General features: G+C 43.7%; 1 protein-coding gene and 1 non-coding gene across 2 annotated transcripts in view; one reads left to right on the plus strand and one right to left on the minus strand.

The window, feature by feature from the left end:
* LOC124788944 overlaps nucleotides 1-22,067 on the plus strand; it is a gene marked incomplete at its 5' end in the record, with an annotated part of 135,949 nt that overhangs the window by 77,580 nt on the left and 36,302 nt on the right. The window lies entirely within an intron of this gene.
* On the minus strand, nucleotides 756-829 carry Trnat-ugu. Its single transcript has one exon. It is a non-coding gene; the product is annotated as a tRNA-Thr (tRNA).

The following is a 22,067-nucleotide window of genomic DNA, read 5'->3' on the forward strand; positions in this document are numbered from 1 at the left end:
CACATATCCTACCCTCACCGATTCTGCAGAAGGCTTCTTCATTTCTTATGTTAATTTTCAGTATCCTTCGGTGATATCACATCTCAAACGTTTCAGTTCCCTTCGTTTCTGGTTTTCCTAAAGTCATGATGTTCCAGATTTACACTCTCAAAAATTTTCTATTTCAGATCATTTCCCGCAACAATGACTGATATTTGTTTACTATTAGTGGAGATACATACGACAGCTTCTGTCTAAAATAATTTGTAAATTTATGAGAGATAACTAAATGAGCAATGAATATTGTGTGTTCAGTGTACGTGCACAGAGAAAAATTTATATTCTGCTGTGGTCTTCCCTTTTAGTGGAACTTCCATGTGATTTGTTGTTTTGCAGGGCGGGCAATCACAGCCAAACTTCGACATTTTTTCAAAGAAAATTCCACACTGGATGTGTTAATGATTTTTTATTAAATCTGGGACCGGTTTCGCACCACTTATCGGTGCATCATCAGGCAAACTGTACAAAAAATAATATAAAAGAGCTCATGTAAACTATTAGATCCCCCAATTTTGAGGTGTAAATTAAACTTTCAAATAGCAAGTTTTTTCAATGAGACAAGAAAGTACTCACATATATATACTAAGATGGTTCTTCCCGAAAGAACAGATACCATCGGTGACCATGGAGCTCGTTAGAATGAAATTACAATGAAATCAACACACTTAGCTGCTTACAGGCGTTGACATACGTCAACAGGGACAGATGAAAATGTGTGCCCCGACCGGGACTCGAACCCGGGATCTCCTGCTTACATGGCAGATGCTCTATCCATCTGAGCCACCGAGGACACAGAGGACAGAGAGGATAGCGCGACTGCAGGGATTTATCTCTGGCACGCCTCCCGCGAAACCCACATTCTCAACATATTGCCCCGCACTACATGTTGAGAATGTGGGTTTCGCGGGAGGCGTGCCAGAGATAAATCCCTGCAGTCGCGCTATCCTCTATGTCCTCTGTGGCTCAAATGGATAGAGCGTCTGCCACGTAAGCAGGAGATCCCGGGTTCGAGTCCCGGTCGGGGCACACATTTTCATATGCCCCCGTTGACGTATGTCAAAGCCTGTAAGCAGCTAAGGGTGTTCATTTCATTGTAAAGTACTCACATACGCTATTTATAAGATAGTAGCGTTGTACATTGTCTTGCAGCCACTCCCCACCATTCACGTCCAATATACCGACATCTGGTGAAAGCGGTAGTTAAAATTTGAAAATCTTTCTCACAAAATTTTTAAATGATGGGAACGGAATGACCTATGAAATACTACGCTGATAAAACTCCCCTAAGCACGAGCGACGAAGAGCTCAAGATTAGCACAAACAAACAGCGGAATTAGGGCCATGTAAACATATCAGAACATACCGTCCAAGTTGAGAGGAGCCGCGCGACAGCGGACACGGCTTGACTGACTGGCCGAAACCCGGAAAGCGCTCACGCAGTGTCGCGAGAATCGCCAGAGGCCGGATGAAGTGTACAAGGTGTGAAGAGTGAGATGTGCTGTACATTTGATAAACAATTCCTTATGTCTATATTTAATCTAATACCATACTAGGTGGCCAATATAAAAATGGGCAGTTAGTTAAAAACATAAGAATAATAAATGTGGTGGTTCTGAATGCGTAAGGCCCGGAGTACGCATAAAAATATTTTTTCAAAAATATTTAAAAAATAGACATAAGGAATTGTTTATCAAATGTTCAGCACCCCCCCCCCCCCCCACTCTTCACACCTTGGTACTTGGCTTTATTGACAGTGAATTGGTTCAAAAATGGTTCTGAGCACTATGGGACTTAACGTCTGAGGTCATCAGTCCCCTAGAACTTAGAACTACTTAAACCTAACTAACCTAAGGACATCACACACATCCATGCCCGAGGCAGCGGTCGCTCGGTTCGAGACTGTAGCGCCTAGAACCGGTCGGCCACACCGGCCGGCGACGGTGAATTTGTTTTGCTAACAGCGTACTAAAAGTATTACGGGTTTTGGACCCTACTCATACATCAGTACCTGTTTAAAAAGTATGTTGTTAACTTGAGTAACAACAATTAACGATATTTTTTTCACTTTCTGTAGGGTGGTCATAGTTATATATATTATGGGAAATGTGTTGGTATCTCTAGGGTTAAACTCAGGCTTTAATACTGGATTCTCTGTGTCTTCCACACAGACTTCCAGCTCGTCTTCTACCACGTCATCAGACATGTCGTCTCCCTCATAAAGGGCTTGTTTCTAGTTTCACCGAAGGTTGTGTTGACTTTTCTACTCGCTGCAACAGTCCTTCTGACGAGTTTTTAGATTTCTTCGCATTTTTCCTGCAGGCATTTCCCTTGGTTTCATTCCTGAGTGATTTACATTGCTGTATTCCTGAACATTTTTGAAATTTCCTTTTTTCGTCAATAAACTGAATTATTTCTTATGTTACACCGGGTTTCTTGTCCTTTTCCCGAATGTTTCTGTAATTTCCTTCTTTCGTCGATCGCTTGAAGTATTTCTTTCCTTACCCTATGTCTCTTCATAGTGACATTCTTTGTATCTCTGTCTCTCTCTCTCTCTCTCTCTCTCTCTCTCTCTCTCTCTCTCTTTCTCTCTCTCCCTCTGTGTGTGTGTGTGTGTGTGTGTGTGTGTGTGTGTGTGTGTGTGTGGGAGAGAGAGAGAGCGAGAGAGAGAGAGAGAGAGAGAGAGATCTCCCTACGTCCATTCCTCTTCATTTGTTCTTCATACTGTGATACGCATAATTGTAGTGTCTACAGCCTTAGAGAACTTCAAACGTCACCTCGTAATTTCACGGTACTTCAGTACTCCCTTTCCTTCCACCTTCTTCTGGACTATTCCTTTAAACTTGCCGCTACTCTTCACTTGTAAACTGTGATACGAGTGTATATCCACTCCTGGATACGCCTACAATCCGATATCTGGGAAGATTTATCTGACCATGACATAAATTTAAAACTTTGTGTTCTGCCTTACGGCAGGTCTTGTCATGGGGGAAGCTTCGTCACAAAAGGTCCACCAGATTAGCGTCTATGGAAATGATTCCAGTGGTGGTTTCCCGTTACCTTCCACTGTTGATGATGAAATGATAATGAGGACAACACAACACCCAATCCCTGTTGTTGTTGTTGTTGTTGTGGTCTTCAGTCCTGAGACTGGTTTGATGCAGCTCTCCATGATACTCTATCCTGTGCAAGCTTCTTCATCTCCCGGTACCTACTGTAACCTACATCCTTCTGAATCTGCTTGGTGTATTGATCTATTGGTCTCCCTCTACGATTTTTACCCTCCACGCTGCCCTCCAATGCTAAATTTGTGATCCCTTGATGCCTCAAAACATGCCCTACCAACCGATCCCTTCTTCTAGTCATGTTGTGCCACATACTTCTCTTCTCCCCAATCCTATTCAATACCTCCTCATTAGTTACGTGATCAACCCACCTTATCTTCAGCATTCTTCTGTAGCACCACATTTCGAAAGCTTCTATTCTCTTCTTGTCCAAACTGGTTATCGTCCATGTTTCACTTCCATTCATGGCTACACTCCATACAAATACTTTCTCTTCTTCAGAATCGATTTCCTTGCCATTGCCAGTCTACATTTTATATCCTCTCTACTTCGACCATCATCAGTTATTTTACTCCCTAAATAGCAAAACTCCTTTACTACTTTAAGTGTCTCATTTCCTAATCTAATCCTCTCAGCATCACCCGATTTAATTTGACTACATTCCATTATCCTCGTTTTGCTTTTGTTGATGTTCATCTTATATCCTCCTTTCAAAACACTGTCCATTCCGTTCAACTGCTCTTCCAAGTCCTTTGCTGTCTCTGACAGAATTACAATGTCATCGGCGAACCTCAAAGTTTTTACTTCTTCTCCATGAATTTTAATACCTACTCCGAATTTTTCTTTTGTTTCCTTTACTGCTTGCTCAATATACAGATTGAATAACATCGGGGAGAGGCTACAACCCTGTCTCACTCCTTTCCCAACCACTGCTTCCCTTTCATGCCCCTCGACTCTTATAACTGCCATCTTGTTCCTGTACAAATTGTAAATAGCCTTTCGCTCCTTGTATTTTACACCTGCCACCTTCAGAATTTGAAAGAGAGTATTCCAGTTAACGTTGTCAAAAGCTTTCTATAAGTCTACAAAGGCTAGAAACGTAGGTTTGCCTTTTCTTAATCCTTCTTCTTCTGAGCAGAGAAAATCTCCGACCCAGCAGGGAATCGAACCCGGACCCCTTGGCGTGATAGACCGCCGCGCTGACCTCTCAGCTATCTGGGCGGACTGATCAGGACGTCACCCAGCTCGAATTTTCCGATGTCTTCAGGTCATTTTCAAGCATATTTACCCCCTCTTCTGATTTTTGAACAGTGTATTCACTATTACCAGCGAAAATTTATTGCCGAACTTAATTAGTCGTTCTCCTTTCTCAGTCTTGCTACCGTGCCCACATTGTCCCTTAATTCTGTCTTCTACTAATACCATCACTACAGCGCTACAGTCGCTTATGATTATCAGATTTTCGTCTCCGTTTATATACAAAATTACGCGTTGAATTCCCTCACATTCTTTCCCTTTTCGCTTCACATGTTGTTTGTGATGTTGACACGTCTACCTGATTTGTTGTTACAGGCGTTTGTTTGCTGTGATGAGAATAATCCTAACACTTAACTGTTCACAGTAACTCACTCTCCCGGCGGACGTTAGAGTCCTCCCTCGGGAATGGGCGTGTGTGTTTGTCCTTAGGATAATTTAGGTTAAGTAGTATATAAGCTTAGGGACTTATGACCTTAGCAGTTAAGTCCCATAAGATTTCACACACACACTAACTCACTTTCACTGTTATTTAAGACGAATCCTAATCCAGTTGCATAATTTTCTGCTGACGTTGGCATTACCCTATATTCGTCTGAGCAGATATCCTTATCTTCTTTCCAGTTCAATATCTTCTTTCCAGTTCAGTTGACTGATTCGCAATAAAAGTTTATCACTATAAATTATGTAAGAGATCATAATATCAGGGTCACTCCTAAAGAAATGCACACTATATTTGTAAAAATACAGTTTTCATTCTGCATGTGTGAAAGTTTTACAGTGTGTAGATACATCCTTCTCGTTTGTTTTCAAACTTAGTTCAACCTGTTCCCGTGAGTGGCGCCGTCACAGCATGTCTTCAAGATGGCTGCTACACTTGACGTTCGTCAGAAGCAACGTGCTGTCATAGAATTCCTGTGCTGTGAAAACGAGACAGTGGGAAACATCAACAAGAGGTTCAAAAAGGTGTATGGAGATGCTGCTGTCGATCGCGGTACAGTTAGTCGGTGGGCAAGCAGGTTACATGATGAAAGCGGGCACAGCAATATTGAGAATTGTCCTCGCAGCAGCAGGCCTCGTACTGCACACATTCCAGACAATGTGCAGAGAGTTAACGAATTGGTGACTGCTGACAGACACATCACAGTGAACGAACTGACACGCTATGTTGGAATAGGGGAAGGAAGTGTTTGCAGAATACTGAAAGTGTTGGCGTTAAAAAAGGTTTGTGCCAGGTGGGTTCCCAGGATGTTGACAGTGGCTCACAAAGAAACAAGAAAAACGGTATACAGCGAACTTTTGGAACATTACGAAAATGGTGGTGATGAATTTCTTGGAAGAATTGTGACAGGTGACGAAACATGGCTCCATCATTTTTCACCAGAGACGAAGAGGCCATCAATGGAGTGGCATATGCAAATTCACCCAAGAAAAAAAAATTCAAAGCCACACCTTCTGCTGGAAAAGTTATGGCTACGGTGTTTTTCGATTCCGAAGGACTCTTGCTTGTGGGCATCATGCCAAGTGGAACCACCATACATTCTGATGCATATGTGACGACACTGAAGAAACTTCAAGCTCGACTGAGTCGTGTTCGACCACATCGGCAAAAGCAGGATGTTTTGCTGTTGCACGACAATGCACGGCCGCATGTCAGTCAAGAAACCGTGGAAGCGATCACAAAACTCGGATGGACAACACTGAAACACCCGCCTTACAGTCCTGACCTGGTTCCATGTGACTATCATCTCTTGTGCCAAACAGTGGCTCCAACAGGTTGGTCCAGAATTTTACCATGCGGGTATACAGGCACTGGTTCCAAGATGGCGTAAGGCGGTTGAGAGGGATGGAAATTATGTGGAGAAATGAAAATATTGTTCCTAAAGGATGTATCTACAAACTGTAAGACTTTCAAACATGTAGAATAAAAGATGGATTTTAAAAAAAGTAGTGTGCATTTCTTTTGGAGTGACCCTTGTACAAAATCAGTCACTTGATTTTCCCGTCATAATCTATCAATGTATCTTGCACTATGAGTAATAACAATGGGTCTATACTTGTAGAACAAATACCTCTTCTGCAAATGAAAAATGAAGTGAGCGTGTGACATTGTTGACAGGGAGGCTCCATCCAGGGAAGTTCGGCCTGGTAGAGTGGTCACACTGCATGTTTTAACACGAGCATTCCATTTATAGGAGCCTTATGGCGTAGCTTACTAACCATGGAATTTAGAGTTTTCAGAGGAGACCACACTCTTCTTTTAATCAAGCAGTCATACCAAAATACGAAAATCTGTTAACGTTGTAAATTCATGTAAACGGATTCACAAAGCTAACTCTTTTGTCAAGCGAAAACCATTCGAATAGCGATAGTCATCTAGAGCCGTAAACACAAATCTGAAATACTCTGCCTGAAAAATCCGTCAGCGAACAGGGTTATTTCATTAATGACAGAAGCGTGGTTTGAGGCAAACAGCTTCGAATGGCAACAGCAACAACAAGTGGCTTGTGGTCGCGGGATTTAAAGCACGCTGGAAGCATGTAGCATGGCCGCGTCACATGCTAGCGATTCCGTTATCTTGCCGATGGAGTACTGCAGCTCTACGTCAGCTGGTTCTTCCCGTATCCAACTTCGGGGTTGATATCTTACAGTACTAAATCTCTCATATCTTCAGTCGGCACATGGTGGCAGTACTTCCCTGGGCTCTACCATGGCTGTCAGGGAAGGTAGAGGTGTGTGCGTTCACCCTGGCTTGGGTTCAGCTAGGTGCGTGACCAGACATAGTAGCCCTCGTGGTAGTGTGAGTTCGAAGACAGAATGTTGGCTCGCGAAAATGGGCGCAGAAGATCAAAGAGCGCATGAGATCTATGCTCATGTAGTATCTCCGCTGTACTGTGAACAATGACAGGGTTGGTTCTTTATAAGGCAAAGAAACTTGTCAGAGCTTCGTGAGATGATGACCTCATCGTTTGCTTTCCTTATCTGCGTCTTGAAAGACCTCACCAACCGCTCCACCTCCGAGTTGCACCCTGGTTGAAAGACAGCAGTTTTCAGACGTTGAGTCCTTTTGTACTGTCAGAATATCTGAAACGCAGGTGAGGTGACCTGTGGACCAGTGTTTGTTATAGTTTGTAGGAGTGCCTTCAGTTGCAAAAATAGTCGCAAGAGCACATTTTGTTGCGTTTCCTGTTGTTGCTTAAGAGAATTTCGGGAGCGCGTTAACTACCAGCAGACACGTCGTTCCCTGAAATAGTCCAACGAAATCCACATGCACTCACTCCTATTGGTGATCTTCCAGTATCCAAGAGAAAAATTTTTGCGTGTGTTCTATCTACTTATCTACTCGGATCGAGTAAACATAATAGTTTGGCTAAGAGTTAATACATTTCCCAGTGCAATCCATGCAGCCATGTAGTATGCAGAGATGGAGTATGGGCAGGATGATGACCTGGAATTATATCTTTTTGGGAGCGAGTAGTAGAGCTCCTTTTGTGGCGAAAAATCAGTGACAGAATGAGAACAGTGTTTACTTAGGAGAAGAACAACTTTTTAGCCGAGATCGCTATAAAAAAAAAGAAACTTTATTGTAGATGATCAGTTTCGGTAAAACAAAGTTACCATCGTCAGATCTTATAAAAGGTTGTTACCAACATCTTTTGCCAGCTACATACAAAACCTTTGCATTGATTTCTAGATACTCAAAACATGAAATGAGCAATTCGTTGGCACATCAGAATTAAAATTAGTATGTACCTCACAATTCGCTAAATCAGCGTTCCCATAATACGTCATACCTCCCAGGGCAAGTGGCTCACCCACACCTGCTGTACGGCCAATAGTATCTATCGAAGTATCGACTTTCGTCCCGTAATCTTGGCTGCTTTATGAGTAGTTAGGAGAAATTCGTCCATGGTCCATTGCACAGCGGTGTCCAGGAAAAACAAGAAGCCTCATGCATATTGAAGTCAGTTTGCATTTTTAGTGGTGACACGAAATGTCATGGTTAGAACTGCTAAGATTGTGTTCACCACAGTGATCGTTACATCGATTTTTCTGGAAGTTTGTTATGGGATCACGTAGTGAGATCAGTGACTTGTGGTCTACTACAAAATGGAATTCATACCACACAGGAATAAATTAAATTTTTCATACGACAGTTTATTGCTAGCACATCCTTTTCGATCTGAGAATAATAAGAGTTTCCGCTCTACCTGCCAACACCTGTGGTCCCGCTCCTTTCAGGAAGACACATGGTTGGCAACACGACCACCTGATCTGAAGCCATCTTTAGCGTTGTCTTATGTTGTTTTCGTTTGTGGTAATAAGCCGGAGCTACTAAGAGTAAAATGGCCAAGGAGGAGTTAAAATCCTCAAAACGAAAATCTAATTACTGCTTGTGCTTCATCCTACAATGAGAAGAAGATTATATTTGCTTATACACAAAGCTGCTTCATTGTTTGTTTTGTAATATAAAACTAACAAATTCGTTATTAATTCGGATATTGAAGAAAGGAGAGCCAAATTTCTCGATATAAGACATAAAAGAGAGAAAGAAGGAAGTATTCATATAGGTAAATATGTTATTTTTTGAAGTTATTAGAATTACTGATAATGCACTATGTAGTTTTGTCTTCGATCTTACGTCCTCTTGATAATCTGTTTACAGGAAGAGAATTATGTGGTGCCTAATAATGCTGTTAAGAAACTGAGCTGTCACATAGTTCTTAAAACAGTGAAAACACTGCGTCTCCTCAGTGGTTGAGAATTTGGGAAAGAATGCTTTTGACTGCGACAAGAATTTTATGTATAGCGAAAATTTATTGTTTTGAAGCAGTTCCTTACTCAAAAAGAAAGTTTCGTATACGTATTGAAATATGTCAACTACATGGAACCACAGTTACAAAGCAGGAATAAAGACCTATTCTTTTCTTCTTGGCTTTGAACTAAGCCACTGAAGTAACTGAGGTTGCTCAACTTGCAGTGTTCTTGAGACTCTGGACGTTGAGTTCATTGCGGTGTAGTAACTCTTTGATTTGGTCCCAATCAAGACACAACTACAGCCGATATATCTTGTCCCTTAGTAAATAAAATTTACAAAAACTACCTTTGCTGAGGAAAACTTTGATATATTACAATGGTTGGAACTCCAGCAATGACTGATCACAAGAACTAGAGTCCTGCTTTTGAAGAAAAGAAAGTTGAAAGATGTTTGTATATAGCCAGAAATACCACCAATAAATTGTGTCCTATATCGTGTTAATCAAAAATATGCCAAAATAAACGGTATCATAGATGTAGTTGTAAAGCCAATTAATACTATCAGATCGCACATTTTGGGGCATCGACAGTTCACATCTTTCCTGGTACAACTGACAGGAGAACATGCTGGCCACTCTAGTCAAACGATGTATCTACCCTGAAGGAAGTCATTCACAAGATATGCACGATGGGGGCGCGAATTGTCGTCCATGAAGACAAATGCCTCGCCAATCTGCTGCCGATATGGTTGCACTATTGGTTGGAAGATGGCTTTCACTTATCGTACAGCCATTACGGCGCCTTCCATGACCACCAGCGACGTACGACGGTCCAACATAATGCCACCCCAAAACAGAAGGGAACCTCCACCCTGCTGCACTCGCTGGACAGTGTATCTAAGGCGTTCGGCCTGACTGCGTTGCTTCCAAAGACGTCTCCGACGATTGTCTGGTTGAAGGGATATGCGACTCTGATCGGTGAAGAGAACGTGATGTCAGTCCTGAGCGGTCCATTCGGCATGTTGTTGGTCCCATCTGTACCGCGCTGCATGGTGTCGTGGTTGCAAAGGTGGACCTCGCCATGGACGTCGGGAGTGAAGTTGCGCATCATGCAGCCTATTGCGCACAGTTTGAGTTGTAACGCAAGGTCCTGCGGCCGCACGAAAAGCATTATTCAACATGGTGGCGTTGCCTTCAGGGTTCCTCCGAGGCATAATCCGTAGGTAGCGGTCATCCACTGCAGTAGTAGCCCGTGGGCGCCCTGAGCGAGGCATGTCATCGACAGTTCCTTCTCTCCGTATCTCCTCCATGTCCGAAAAACACCGCTTTGGTTCACTCCGAGATGCCTGGACACTTCCCTTGTTGAAAGCCCTTCCTGGCCGAAAGTAACAATGTGGATGCTATCGAATCCCGGTACTGACCGTATAGGCATGGTTGAACTACAGAAAATACTAGCCCTTTACCTCCATCCTGGTAAAATGACTGGAACTGATCGGCTGTCGGACTCCCTCCGTCTAATAGGCGCTGCTCATGCATGGTTGTTTACATCTTTCAGCGGGTTTTGTGACATCTCTGAATAGTCAAAGGTACTGTGTCTGTGATACAATATCCACAGTCAACGTCTATCTTCAGGAGTTGTGGGAACCGGGGTGATGCAAAACTTTTTTTGATGTTTGTATAACTGGAAAGCCAGTAAAAGAATTTGACGACACTCTGGCGTACTAGATCTTGCGTTTCTGACCTTACCAAGCTCTGAATGTCTCGAACCCAACTTTACAGGGCATACAAACTAATCACATAAGTACTTCGGGGTTTTGAAGAGAGAATTACTGTTACGGGTAAAGCAACTTTCAGAAAGTTAGACTAATTGTAGGTGAAAAAATCTGGAAAAGGAAACACTGAACGATCATTTCGATGGATTTGGTACTGTGCTACAACCTCTGAGAGAGAATTTTAACGGTAGATACAGTGACTTAAATCAGTTTAAATTTGACTTTAGTATTTTTGCAACTCCTTTTGCAATGAAAATCGGGAAGACCCCTCCTGAAATTCACTTGGAGTTCACTGAATTTCAGTGTAATAGTGCGATGAGGAAGAGATTTGGAACTGCAGAAAATTTTTCAAATCTTCTGTAAAAAATTTTCCTAGTGAAAGGATCCCGCAGTTGTTTAAAATACCTGTTTGGAACCGCAATACTTGGGTGAAAGTTTGTTTTCGATGGTGAAATTACCGAAATCAAAACTTAGGAGTGGCCTGACTCGAATAGACTTGCCTTGAGTAGCCACTTTCATGACAATTAGTCTTACTTCAAAACATCGAAATACCAACAAAAAATACACTCCTGGAAATTGAAATAAGAACACCGCGAATTCATTGTCCCAGGATGGGGAAACTTTATTGACACATTCCTGGGGTCAGATACATCACATGATCACACTGACAGAACCACAGGCACATAGACACAGGCAACAGAGCATGCACAATGTCGGCACTAGTACAGTGTATATCCACCTTTCGCAGCAATGCAGGCTGCTATTCTCCCATGGAGACGATCGTAGAGATGCTGGATGTAGTCCTGTGGAACGGCTTGCCATGCCATTTCCACCTGGCGCCTCAGTTGGACCAGCGTTCGTGCTGGACGTGCAGACCGCGTGAGACGACGCTTCATCCAGTCCCAAACATGCTCAATGGGGCACAGATCCGGAGATCTTGCTGGCCAGGGTAGTTGACTTACACCTTCTAGAGCACGTTGGGTGGCACGGGATACATGCGGACGTGCATTGTCCTGTTGGAACAGCAAGTTCCCTTGCCGGTCTAGGAATGGTAGAACGATGGGTTCGATGACGGTTTGGATGTACCGTGCACTATTCAGTGTCCCCTCGACGATCACCAGTGGTGTACGGCCAGTGTAGGAGATCGCTCCCCACACCATGATGCCGGGTGTTGGCCCTGTGTGCCTCGGTCGTATGCAGTCCTGATTGTGGCGCTCACCTGCACGGCGCCAAACACGCATACGACCATCATTGGCACCAAGGCAGAAGTGACTCTCATCGCTGAAGACGACACGTCTCCATTCGTCCCTCCATTCACGCCTGTCGCGACACCACTGGAGGCGGGCTGCACGATGTTGGGGCGTGAGCGGAAGACGGCCTAACGGTGTGCGGGACCGTAGCCCAGCTTCATGGAGACGGTTGCGAATGGTCCTCGCCGATACCCCAGGAGCAACAGTGTCCCTAATTTGCTGGGAAGTGGCGGTGCGGTCCCCTACGGCACTGCGTAGGATCCTACGGTCTTGCCGTGCATCCGTGCGTCGCTGCGGTCCGGTCCCAGGTCGACGGGCACATGCACCTTCCGCCGACCACTGGCGACAACATCGATGTACTGTGGAGACCTCATGCCCCACGTGTTGAGCAATTCGGCGGTACGTCCACCCGGCCTCCCGCATGCCCACTATACGCCCTCGCTCAAAGTCCGTCAACTGCATATACGGTTCACGTCCACGCTGTCGCGGCATGCTACCAGTGTTAAAGACTGCGATGGAGCTCCGTATGCCACGGCAAACTGGCTGACACTGACGGCGGCGGTGCACAAATGCTGCGCAGCTAGCGCCATTCGACGGCCAACACCGCGGTTCCTGGTGTGTCCGCTGTGCCGTGCGTGTGATCATTGCTTGTACAGCCCTCTCGCAGTGTCCGGAGCAAGTATGGTGGGTCTGATACACCGGTGTCAATGTGTTCTTTTTTCCATTTCCAGGAGTGTATATTAGATTTGAGTTGTGTAAAAAATTGTTGCTTTCCTTTTCGCAAGTAATAGTCTTGTTGGGAACATAACACGTCTGTGTATGTTTAAATAAATTATTATCTTTGGCCAATGATTTTCTTGGAACACGAGTCCATAGATGCTAATAATATTTTTAATTGTTCCATACCGGCTGCAGTTGTTCATTGTGCAATAGTAGGAGAAGAAACTAAAAATTGCCAGTATCTAGCAGCACAGAATTCTTTAAGAAGTAAATTTAATTTGTTAATAGTTAAGAGATAGGATGTGCTATTTACTAATTACTTCATATGTTCGTTTGTTAGTGTGCATGAAATTAAAAATGAATATAATGTTTCGGAAGTGAGTCGAATAAATCCATGAGCCGAATTAGGCAGGGAGTATATACCCTATAACATGGCCGGCGGCCCCGAGTGTAAGAAAATTGGAACGTTTGACCCCCCGGGAATAGAATAGTGCAGCAGTGCAAAAGCCTCGCCTCTCTCTCGCAGGGCTGGCAACCTACTTCCTTCTTTTGTGCTACATCTACATCTACACTATGCGAATGACTGAAGTGCATGGCAGAGGGTACCTCCAAACGTAACAGTTATTAGGAATTTTTCCATTCGCTCATAGAGCACTAAGAAGAATGATTGTTAAAACACCTCCGTCGTACTGTAAGCAGTCTAATCTTGTCCTCTCGATCTCTGTGGGAGCGATAAGTACCAGGCTGAAGTATATCTCTAGAATCAGCATTTACAATTGGTTTTTGAAACCTACCAAGTAGGGTACAACGTGATAGGTTTCTCCTGCAAAAGCAGAACTGACGTAATGACCTTATGAATCACCGATCCCATATCGTGTTGCGAGAGTCGTACTCAAACCCGTCATGGACCAAGATTATTCTCTTCAATCACTTCAGAAATCAATGAACGAAGTGGAGCACAAAACAGCGTAGCACACAAATCGTTCGGTAACGGCTACAGTACAATTGTTTGCTGAAGTTGGCAGTGTGGTAAACATGCTAGTTCAGGCCCGACATCTGCAGGTATCTTACGCAACCAATGCTCAAAACACCCCCAACCTAAAACTGCTTCGTTAAATTGTCGGCATAATATGTGTTTTTCACGTGCTACGAGCAAGACAGTTAAGTCGTTGCGGACGCTTCCCGTAAACAAGGTGCGCGCGCATCGCACTGCCACGGCGACTGACTTGCCCTGTGGCCACGAGCCACCATGTCGGCAGCTCCAGTGCCCAGCCCTGGTTTAGCTTATGCTGCACAGAAAAGATTTAAGCTCTTTTAGAGTTTTAGGCACACGTAATTTAATTGTAGTTTATACATGCTCTGACATAAGCGTAAGACGGATCTGGTTCAAAATGTGATCTAGGTACTTAACGCTTGGCTCAAAAATCTGCACATGTCGAGCCGACAGTGATAATAGTTTCCCCGTGAAAGCGTAAACAGGCCTTGAATTTGTTGCTCCGATGTAATCCCCATTGCGATACTGTCATGCAGGTAGTTCGCACAGCTACGAATACCTTGTTCAAATGGTTCAAAAGGCTCTAAGCACTATGGGACTTAACATCTGAGGTCATGAGTCCCCTAGACTTACAACTACTTAAACATAACTAACCTAAGGACATCACACACATCCATGCCCGAGGCAGGATGAACCTGCGACCGTAGCAGCAGCGCGGTTCCGGACTGAAGCGCGTTGAACCGCTCGGTCACAGCGGCCGGCGGACACCTTGTATTAACTGCTCTAAGTAATACTGGAATATAGCTGTGGCACTACCCGTACCAAAAGATTAGAGATTCTAACAATGAATGCCAAAGTCGTATCGAGAACAAAGGTCTGTCACAACTGTCCGTCTGACGTAAATTGTATACTCTCCTTCCAACAAATTCCGAAATTGATTTTATTTCTGGCGTATAAGCAACTTTAACGCAGTAACTACGGAGACATCTTGAACTAACATTGTCTAGAATTTCTAATGAAGAGAACAGTTTTGCAAAGTCTGTCCCGCACAACTTCATTCCAGAACACAAACAACGACGCATGGACGTCAGGTGCGACTTGATAGCAGTGCGAAACACAGTTGCTCATTTTCTGGGAACTATCATCACTGGTGTCAATATGAAACTACTACAAAATGAGAAAATGGAGAAATTCATATGAAGGTTCAACGCTTTGGCGACATAATCGACATTCAAGCCATTGTGACGAGTGAGTTGCACATCACAAAGAAGAACTATTCTTACAGTTTCGCACAGTTGCATAAAATCTCATTGTGTTTTAGTTATGAGGCGGGATCAGGGGGGGGGGGGGGGCGAGGGGTTGTAGAACACCTAAATCATTGAAACCACCATCTTAACTGTATTTTTTTATCCAGTGTCGAAAATATACCTACTGAAGACGTAAGTATGTGTCGGCAATATGATTCTTAGAAATAAGCTGTTCACTAGCCCGTTTTGGCAGTAATTCTTCCGGGTGCGGAATTCCATACAGATCAATTAGTGATAACTCGTTAGTTGTCTTGAAATCACCATAGATTTTGACTCTACTATTTCTCTTAATCATCACCATGGGCGTTTCTCACTGACTTCTTGATATCTGTGTAATACAGTCTGTCTACGTCTGCTTTAGCTAAGACCTGCGAAGTAAACGGGCTGGACGAACTAGATGAAAGCGAGGTAGAGCAGACTGTTTTAACGATATACAAGCCTGAAAATTTGTGACACAGCCGAATGACGCTTCAATAATTTTTCTTGCTGTTTACACAATATATCCCGGTCTTTTAAGAGGATGGTTGAGAATCAAGGTCTACAGTCTAAGTGCATACTGAGTTAGACCCGAGATGGAACCTTTTGATCACTGTAAGGTGCCAGGTCCCTGTAAGGCTACTGAAAGGAAGTAAACCGATTCCAAGATATGTGTTCAGATTTATCAATGGAACAGCGGCTGCAGTGTCAAGCGGGTATTGCACTTGCTCGTTATTAATGATTAATTCGATCATCAGAATGTTTAGAGGTCTGTTAGCTGCCGGCACCGGTATGATAGCGAGCAGAGGTGTCACATGTGGTGATGTTGACATTTGCTAGCGAAGACACATAGAAGATAAGAGGCCGTGCTGGAAAGTGATGCCTGCGATATTTTTTTTTGTGAAAACTCTTAAAGCTTTTTAAATAAAACATCTTCATTCTTCCTGTCTACATATTTATTTCTTGTCATAGCCACCCTAGTGACGAACAAATTTCCCTCAACGAAACACCTGTTTGTCGAAACCGTCACTGTAGGGCACCATGGTACACACAGTGGCTTCAGCATGTTTACCATATTACTTGCGGCATGACTTAAGTAGATGCAATAAATTGGGGTGTGTTGACAATGTTGTAGCGGGAGTGTGAGCTTTACAGACTGTCGCTTCCAGTGGAAACTGACGGTCGCTTTGAAAATCAGCTTCGCAAGCGCTGTCCAACGAAGTGGAGGGAATAATCGATGAACATCGTAACGAACGACAAGTGTAGATATTACTCATGATTAGAATTGTACGAAAATTACCATACTAAAAGAATTATCGAAAGAAATTTTTTGATACCTTGAGGTATCATTGATAAAAATATTAGAATAGATTGTATCGGCTCCAATCTTTCCAGCTATGTATTTAAAATCTTTCTATAACAGCCAGAGATTGATTTTCTCAAGTTTTTAAATACAATAATATAGTAATTAAATCAAGCAACGATGTCATTATAGATTACACTTCTTAAAAATTTGGAATTACAAAACAGATTATCGGAAAATACCTTAACATTACCCAAAAGTTTATAAATTAAATCTAAATATTCTCTAAATTTTCCATTTTTTCCCCGTATAGTTACTCAAATACAATATTTTATCCGGTCGCGTCATTGATATTTTACATAACAAATTGATTCCGGCCAAGATCGATATTTTAGCAGTTGCACACGCACACACGCGCTCTGTTGTGGTGGTGTGTTTTCCTCATGCATGTTCCATGTTTGAAATGTTTTTCGAAGACTCCCAATTTTGGAAAACTATTTTGATTCTCACTTAATTATCATCCAGTTTAACAGAATACTGCCAAGTTTCACTTTTGTTAGGTGCCATTCTGTTAGCTGATTCAGAAATTCTTGCAGTTAAATTGTTCTAAACAACAGTAAAAAACAAACAAGTAAGTGTAACCGTGATATTAAGGCGATTTCTAGTGTATGAAGTGCAAAAACGATAAACCGTCGCAATGCTTTCGGAAACACACTTCACCCCACGCGCGCGTAACGCCTCCCTCCATTGATTTCGATCGGGTGTATGGTAGAATGCACTATAATTTGCTCCTCCTGCATATGGACTCCACGCCTCATCAACACTCCGCGACGCCCCCTGGCAGCAGCCAACTCTCAGGCCCAAGTCGCATTAAGAGTTAAGAGGCCCCTTCGACAATGCTGCCCCCCCCCCCCTCTCCACCCTACCCTCATGCAATTATGCTCGAGCCACTCCCTTGGAGTCTCTGTGATTGTCTATCTGGCATCACCCTGCGGGGCATCGCCTTCCGCTGTAGAGCGTACGCCGACGATCTGATGCTGCCGGTTCGTTCCACCGATGAAGTCCGCAGCGTACCAAACCGGATCGAGCGATACGGAAAGGCCGCGATCACTCACCTGAACATCAAAAAGACAGCGGAGTTGGATGCCGGGAACGGTCTCGGGCTGTGCGCTTCGGCCCTTTCCCGTCAGTTACTAAAATGAAATATCGGGGAGCCAACTTTACAAAGAAGTCAACTTTACGGCCTAGGCGAACTTCCGAAGTTTACTATGGATCGTACGCGTCATGGTGCGCCAGAAACTGTTCTGAGACTCGAAGCAGCTGCAACATGTGGAATACCTGAAAATCTAAGTGGCGTCAAAACACACTCCTACCGGTAATTTTCTGCCCACAGGACACGTATTGAAAGTACATTACAACACTCTCGCCCTTCCCCGGCGTAGTGGAGGGCTGGGACTGGTTACGGTACGGGCACGTGCAGCTGCCCTCTGTACGGGCAATATCCGGCCACAACGTACCAGTCAACGTGGCTCCCTCATTGGTCGTCCATTGTACGTCCTGACTCCGGTCTCTCACGCTGCGCCGGTGTCGGTGGCGCACGTCGCAACACAGCTCTCCCCTCTACCGACATTCATTCTGGAATACAGCTGTGTGATCTTGGATCTCGCTCCAAAACGCCAGCCAATGACAAAAGATTTTTATACCAACCATCTGCGAGCGGTTCCGCGTACTTGGTAGAAACAAAATACCCAACTGTCGATTCTCCACGAATGAGGAAACTTTTACAACAGAACTTTCTGCCCAGCGCGTGAGACGTGGTATCAAGTAACCAAAAAAAAAAAAAAAAAAAAAAGTTCCACGACACACCGACTCCTCGCTATAGGATTAACGGGCTCCCCCACTTTGCCCTGACTGCCGCCTCCTGGACACCGATGAACATCAGTTCACGTGCGTGTTTTCCTTCGGCGTTTGGCGTAAGATCTTCGCTTGTTACTTCTGCATCACACCTGACATGACTGAATCTAGCACACTCCTCTTGCGGATGACTGTTAGCTTCCCCTGCAAAACATCAAGCAGTTAAATGGTTCAACGAAATGACCATCGACTGTATTTTTGGCGAAGTGGAGAAAGTGGTGCTTAATTACTTGTGGCACCTGCAAAAGCGTTCACATTGCCCTCAAACGCACATCGAAGTACAGTACACTCTTTACAAATTATTTCCGCAGTATTTCGTTAATACGTCCCCTCCTGCAGTTGGAGAGTGCCAGGCTCAGTCTGACATTCCACACAGCATTACACTGACTATAGAAAGTCTTTAACTGTAACCAGTAAGGACGCAAAGAGATTGACTGACTCATGTGAAGACTAGTTCAATGAAGCATTAACAAAGCGGAATGACTGTGTTGTTGATACTGTATGTTTACACTGCATCGTTGGGTATAGGAAACGCCAATGGCAGTTGACAAGAAAATTCCAGTTGTACCATCTTTGAAGAAAGATTCTTTTAACTGATGTTGCACAATAAATATACAAATGTTATTTTTGTTTAACTTTTGAATAAAATTTTTAGTAGCATTATATTTTATTGGATTATCATTTGTACACATTTATTAACCATAATTATGTAGTAATAAAGAGGTTGTATAACGTGGACCATATCGCCTTGGGAGAATTTTTGAGTATAATTATAGGCAACACCTGAAAAGGGTTACTTCATTTTTCTTTGATTTTTCTTTATTTAACATTAAACTTAATTAGATACGTAGTTAATTAGGCAAAAAAGCTAAAACGCGTGCCTGGAAATCGAGAGGTCGTGTGATTAAATCTCTGCCGGACCGCGGATGTTGCAATCTTCGTTTTAAATTAGCCTAAAGAAAATAAAAAAGGAATGGTAGAGTATGTGACTAGTAATCAAACGTCCCTGGTCCCGGGTTCGAACCTCGCCACTGCTTGAATTTGAATAAAAACATTCAGCGATAGCGGTGAAGACTTCCGGCTTTAGAGGTTATCCTCGTTCTACCAACAGCCTTGTCAAAGAGGGCAGAGAAGCGGTCAGAGGTCAAGAGCATACTCGTGCCCTTCGGTGGGAAACTGGCCCTAAAATGGGGAAGAATCAGCAATGATTAGTGACACGAGGATGGAGAAAGCAAAGGAAACAACTGCACTAAAGAGACACAATGTATATCCAGAGTTCATGTGGCCTGTAACTGAAAAAGTGTCACAATTATTACCAAAAGATTCCAGACTAGTCCCCATTCGGACCTCTGGGAAGGGGCCACGAAGGAGGAGGTGAACAGGAGAAAAAGATTGAAAACCAACGAAAGGATAATGTTCTACGTGATGGGGCATGGAATGTCAGAAGTTTGAACGAAGTATGGAAGCTTGAAAATCTGAAGATGGAAATGTTAAGGCTCAGTCTAGATGTAATATCGGGGGATAGTGAAGTGAAACGAAAGAAGATAAGGATATCTGGTCAGATTAGTATTAGTAGAGTATCAACAGCAGTAGAGAATGGTATAAGGAGAGCAGGGTTTGTTATGAATAAGAAGGTAAGATAGAGAGTGAGTTCCTGTGAACCGTTCAGTGATAGGGTTATTCTCATCAGAATCCAATACCAACAACAATAGTTCAGGCATACATGTCGACGTATCAGGCAGAAGATGAAGAGATGAAGTATACGAGGATACTGAACCGGTAATTCAGTAAGTGAAGGGAGATGAAAATCTAACAGACAGGAGAGATTGGAATGCGGTTGTAGGGGAATGATCAAGGATCACAAGAGGAAGAGGTATAGTTGGCAAAAGTTCAAAGAGAGCGGAAGATTCCCAACAGATTACATTATAGTCAGGCAGAGATTCCGAAATCAGATATTGCATTGTAAGGCGTACCTAAGAGCAGATATAGATTCAGACCACTACTTATTAATGGAGAAGAGAAGGCTGAAGTTTAAGAGATATGCCAGGAAGAATCAGTGCGCAAAGAAGTGTGATATAGAACTAAGTAATAAACAGATACGCTTGAAGTTCTCTGAGGCTATAGATACTGCGATAAGGAGTAGCACAGTGGGCAATTCAGTTGAAGTGGAATGGACGTCTCTTGCAAGAGCAATCACAGAAGTTGGAAAGGAAAAGTAGGTACACGGAAGGTAACTGCAAAGCAACCGTGGGTAACAGAAGTAATGCTTCAGCTGATACGTTAAAGAAGGAAGTACAAAAATGTTTGGGGAAATTCAAGAATACAGAAAGACAAGTCACACAGGAGTGAAATAAATAGGAAGTGCAGGGAAGCTAAAGCGAAATGAATACATTAAAGTAAGAAGAGACCGAAAAAGAAATTATTAGCAGAAGGAGTGGTTCAAAATGGTTCAAATGGCTCTGAGCACTATGGGACTTAACTTCTAAGGTCATTAGTCCCCTAGGACTTAGAACTACTTAAACCTAACTAACCTAAGGACATCACACACATCCATGCCCGAGGCAGGATTCGAACCTGCGACGGTAGCGGTAGCTCGGCTCCAGACTGTAGCGCCTAGAACCGCACGACCACTCCGGCCGGCGAAGAAAGACGAAAGTAATGAGAAGTAGCAGAAATGAGAACAGCGAGAAACTTAACATCAGAACTGGGGACTACAAAGTAGACGAATTTAATAATTCTGCTACCTAAGCAGCAAAGTAACTCTTGAATGAGATTTTCACTCTGCAGTGGAGTGTGCGCTGATATGAAACTTCCTGGCAAATTAAAACTGTGTGCCGGACCGAGACTCGAACTCGGCACCTTTGCCTTTCGCGGGCAAGTGCTCCACCAACTGAGCTACCCAAGCACGACCCACGCCCCGTCCTCACAGCTTTACTTCTGCTAGTACCTCGTCTCCTGTCCCGAGTTCGAGTCTCGGTCCGGCACACAGTTTTAATCTGCCAGGAAGTTTCATATCAGCGCACACTCCGCTGCAGAGTGAAAATCTCATTCTGGAAACATCCCCCAGGCTGTGGCTAAGCCATCTCCCTGCAATATCCTTTGTTTCACGAGTGCTAGTTCTGCAGGGTTCGCAGGAGAGCTTCTGTAAAGTTGGAAGGTAGGAGACGAGGTACTGGCAGAAGTAAAGCTGTGAGGACGGGGCGTGTGTCGTGCTTGGGTAGCTCAGTTGGTGGATTACTTGCCCGCGAAAGGCATAGATCCCGAGTTCGAGTCTCGGTCCGGCACACAGTTTTAATCTGCCAGGAAGTTTCAAAGTAACTCTTGATAGACCGATCACGGAGGACATAAAAATTTGACTAGCACTGACAAAGAGGGCATCCCTCGCCAAGAGAAATCTACTAGTGTCAAACATAGGCCTTAATTTCAGGAATAAATTTCTGAGAATGCACTTCTGGAGCACAGCATTGTATGGTAGTGAAACATAGACTGTGGAAAAACCGAAACAGATGAACATCGAAGCGTTTGAGATTTACACCTACATCTACAAACACACTCCGCAAGTCACAGTGTAGTGCCAGGCGAAGGGTACCTTGTCATTTCCTTTACTATTCCAAATGCAAATAGAGCTAGGCAAGAATGACTGTTTACAGGGCGTTTTCGTAAGAGCGTGCAAAAACCACTGAACAATTTGAGGTAGCGATCCTGGGGTCGGAGACACG

This window comes from Schistocerca piceifrons, chromosome 3 (assembly GCF_021461385.2).
Source record: "Schistocerca piceifrons isolate TAMUIC-IGC-003096 chromosome 3, iqSchPice1.1, whole genome shotgun sequence".
Taxonomy (NCBI): Eukaryota; Metazoa; Arthropoda; class Insecta; order Orthoptera; family Acrididae; genus Schistocerca; species Schistocerca piceifrons.